Below are 4,526 nucleotides of genomic sequence, written 5' to 3'. Positions count from 1 at the left end.
CACAGTAAAATGTTTTTCTTAGGTGTAAATGGAATTTCCTGTATTTCAATTTGTGTCTATGGCTGCTTATTCTCTCTTGGCCTTTGCAACCTGGCTCCATCTTCTGTATTCCTTCCCATCAAGTATTTGCACACATTGGCAAGAGCCCCTTCAGCCTTCTCTTGGCCAGGTTGAACAGTCCCAGCTCTCTCAGCCTTTCCTCGTAGGAGAGATGTTCCAGTCCTTTGTTTATTTTCGTGGCCCTTCGCTGGAGTCTCTGTTGCACTGGGGAGCCCAGCGGTGTCCCCTGATTACTGAGATCTTTCAAAGATTATCAAGAGTGGTCTCGTGATGACTTTGGCCAGCTCCTTCAGCACCCATGGGTGCATCCCATCAGGGTCCACAGACTCACGTCTGGTCAGTTTGTGCAGATGTTCCCTAACCTGGTGCTCCTCCACCAAGGGTAAGCCTTGTGCTCAACTTTCCCACCGGTCTTGTGGACTTTGGGTTGCTGAAGGCAAGTCTTGCTGAGTCGTACAAGACTGAGGTGAAGAAGGCGTCGACTGTCTCAGCCTTTTCCACGTTCTTTGTCACCAGATACCCTGTCCCATTCAGCCGCAACATTTTCCTCGGTCTTCCTTTTGGTGTTGCTCTAAATGCAGAAGGACGACAACTATGGAACTGTTCAAAAATACTCAGCTCTGAGTCTTACCCATAAAGTGTAAAACGTGCTTTTAATGTAAGCCACGTACCTTTAAACATCAGTAAAAGATTAAGCAAATACTTTGGAGAGTATTACTGTATTAAACCAGCAGTGACTGCCATGTACTTTTGTTGATGTCAGTGTGGGCCTGTTGACATATGCAAGGGTCTTTTTCAAAAATTCATGAACTGAGAAGTCTTACTTTTTGTTTAAATTTTGAGACTCCTGAGGAAACAGGGAGGTAGCAGGGCTGCTATCAAATGCGCCGACAGTTAGATTAAAAATCAAAGGGATGTTTTTGAATGAATGTGAGGGCCCAGAGGGTCTCTTAGACACTTTACGCCAGATGCTAGAGCAGAGGTGAAAGCATGCTCTGTGCCTAACCTGAGAATTCGTACTGCGCTTCGCCTGTGTTTCAGGCAGCCCAGCTTGTTCGCTCACACGTGGTTCCTAATTTGAAATAATGATGTTTGGAGAATACTGATTGAGCATAAATAAAGAACATTAAGCCCCTTAGTTCTTAAAGGTTTCCTGATTTCAGTAGAGTTGTGGTACTTTACACCCCTCCGAATGCAGCTGTGAAAGATAGCAGAAGTACACACAAATTAATTTATGTCCAAGTCACTCCATCTTCTGTGTTGGGGCACTGAAACACAATCCTACATCATCAGGTGTTTTGGAAGTTGCCCTATCACGTAACAATCCACCCGTCCTTTTTCTTTTTAAAGCAAAACCAGAAAAAAAAATGCGGCGGTACTATGTTTCCTACTTTGCACGCTGCCTGGGACGTGCGTTGGTCGGCCATTTCACCGAACCTCCAAACGGCCGGGTCCGAGTTTCCGCCACCACAGATGCGGGGAGGTGTTTTGCAGTTCCCTCGCGGTGCTCCCCGGGCGCTCGGCAGCAGGCAGTTCTGGGGTGGCACTTCTCGGGGTGGGGGGGACGCCCGGGGACACCCCTCTGCGCCACCTCCGCCGTGCCCAGCGCCGAGCGCCCGCGTCCCTGCAGATCACCGCCCGGGTGCTCTCCCCGAAGGACTCCGCTTCACCCTGCACTCGCTCCGAACTGGAGTCCGGGCAGCAGAGAGACCATCCCGGCTGCAGAGGGGGGGAGAAGCGAAGGGGACGGGGTGGGTGCTGGAGCCGGGAGCTCTCAGCTCCTGGAAACTGAAAGCTGCTGGGTGGGTGCTGCAGGCTGCGCAGCTCTTCGGGTGCTGGAGACACTTGTTTTCCTGACCTGCCGCCCACATGTGCTGGGATGCGGCTGGAAATAGAGAGACGAATGCATGCCTGAGACTAACGCCACCTCTCCAGGCTTTCTGGATAAATGGGGTAATACTCCCAGCCTGTCCAAACCTGCCCCATTTTCATCTGAGGATGAAATAACTCTTGGCTTCTGTCCGAAACCCGTAATGCTGCTGTGCACGGTGCAGTTATCCCTTTCCATCACCCAACTCCGGGAATGGTTCAGGGCTTAATTATTCAGTATCTGTAAAGCACCTTGAGATCTGCGGATGAAAGACTCCGCAGAAGTGCAAAGTATTATGTTTATTATAGGTTTCATGGACAGAAGTGGGGGCATGCTTGACCTGATAACGTTAAAAGCCTGGTGGGCTTGCCAAGCTTTAATATGATCTGTTAAATGCAGTATTAGTGGGGTGTCTGGGTCTGAACAGCTACAGTTCTGGCGACACGTAATTCACGTTCCCTCTCTGGTATAGACAGAACTCCTCGTTCAGTTACCACTGGGATCTGTGAAAGGAGAAGATATTTTTCACTGATGGTTCTCTTTCTCCTTATTTTTATCCGTTTGCTTCATCCTTCTAAATATTCAGGCTGGGTGGACATTTGCTGACACTTGATATAAGTAAAGGCGTTTTATTTTTAACATAATATAAGGAAGTAATCCTTTTTTTCAGGCTTTGTCAAACATTTGCCAAATTACATGGAAATATTTCTCCTTCAGCATTTACAGATGATATATTTGTGCATAATTGGTGCTACTCATGTCTGTATGTTAGCAAAACAATTGCATTATTTTATCTAATTATACATTTATCCAGTAATTTTAAAGATTAACAAAGAAGATAGATCACCTCTCTCAACATGTGTACATATATATCTATGCAGACTCAATCATTTATGTGTATATATGAGTATGTGTGTGTGTGCTGTAATGTAGCTGTTTGGGATATTAATAAAAGCTTATAATTTGTACTAGTTTAACTTGCATAAAACCACAGACCCTCCTCCAAAGCCGATTCATTTTTAGCCAATTCATTAATTTCTAGAACAAGAACAGGGAAACAAATAATCTTTCAAAGGAATAATTTTCTAAAAAGTCAGAATCTGTAAAGTAGCTTATTTTTGATATCGTAAGTATAATGGAAATATTCATAAAGGTAAGAAATTCCCCTGAATCCCTGAATTTCCCAACTCAGGACTGAAATCTCTGTTGCTCCTTTTGCAGTGGTGGGAGATCCATGTCTTTGGTATAACGATCTACAGTGTATTTAAGGGACAGGCCATGTTTAAAAGTGTTGTTTACTTGTAAAAAAACCCAACCCATGCATATCTGACACTTCAGAATTATTTTAGATTGCAAAATAAAGCAAATACATTCAATGCAGTGCATTCTGCAGAAGAACCTTTTAGGGGAAAAAGCTCCTGAAACCAAATTGCGTGCACATAATCCACTGCATAGATGGTGGTGTTCTTGTTCAAGCATTTAAAAATCCTAATCAGATTTAATACGCCTGATGGGGTTAAATTAATATCTAATCATGTGTTTAGTTACAATTTCAGCATGATATCCCAGAAAACAGTGCCAAATAAATACAGCACTTCCAGAGAAGTTAAAACTTTGGTGTTACTTCCATGTGTAAGTTTTTACATTCACGGCAGGTTACTGCCTTGGGGTCATGTCCATACTGGAATAAACCTCATTCTGCATTTTTTAAGCTCACACAACTTAAAATACTTATTTATTTTTAGCCTTACTGAGGGGGGGGGAATAAACCTGCTAGCATCACTTCTGTTATCCCTCTGCCACCAATTAGGTCACCAGCACCCAGGTGTTTGTTGTTGGCCAGGAACCTTCAGCTTTAATTGGACTTTGCCCCAGCCCGTCAGGGGGACGTGGTCTGAGAATCACCTGACGGCCCAGAAACACAAACGTCTCCTTCGGTTTTCTGTGAAGCTCAAAGGAAACAGCAGACGTAAAAAGGGTGGCACAACACCAATGCCCTGAAACGCATCTGTAAGGGACGAGGGGTTTCCAGGAAGGCTGGGCTGCTCTCCTCTGCGCTTTCCCGGGGGAAAGCCTGTGGCTAAAGCACCTTTATCACAGGGGTCCCAGGGCATGCAGAACAGCATTGCCCTCCGATCTGAGGCAGGCAATCAATGCAATTAATCTCATCTGACCTTAAATACCCCTAACAGGAGCTTCTTGGTCATTAAGCCTTCTTCCACAGATAACAGAGACCACGCTATCCCCCTAAAATATCTGGAGATAAGCATAAGGCAGTCTTTCTTTTTCTCCAGGAGGAACGTAAATGACTGTTCCCACCTGATGGTACAGCCTGGGGGGTGAGAGTCCACCAGCGTGTCTCCAGGGCTGGGTCTCCATCAGGCTGCCAGGGACCTCTGCCGAGTCCTGCCCTGCCCTAGCTTCTCCTGCAGCTTGGAAGTTTGGTGAGACTCGTGTCTGCCAAGGCTTACAAGCCACTGTTTTTCTCAGCCAGGTACGTTTCACCTCTTGTTTTGTCTAAACATTCCAACCAGTCTAGCAAATAACTTAGCAGCAGTTGCTTTTTTTTTTTTTTTTAATGTGACATAGTGTATTG

Source organism: Balearica regulorum, chromosome 6 (assembly GCF_011004875.1).
Source record: "Balearica regulorum gibbericeps isolate bBalReg1 chromosome 6, bBalReg1.pri, whole genome shotgun sequence".
NCBI classification, from domain to species: Eukaryota; Metazoa; Chordata; class Aves; order Gruiformes; family Gruidae; genus Balearica; species Balearica regulorum.
Note: the sequence above shows the minus strand (reverse complement) of the source record.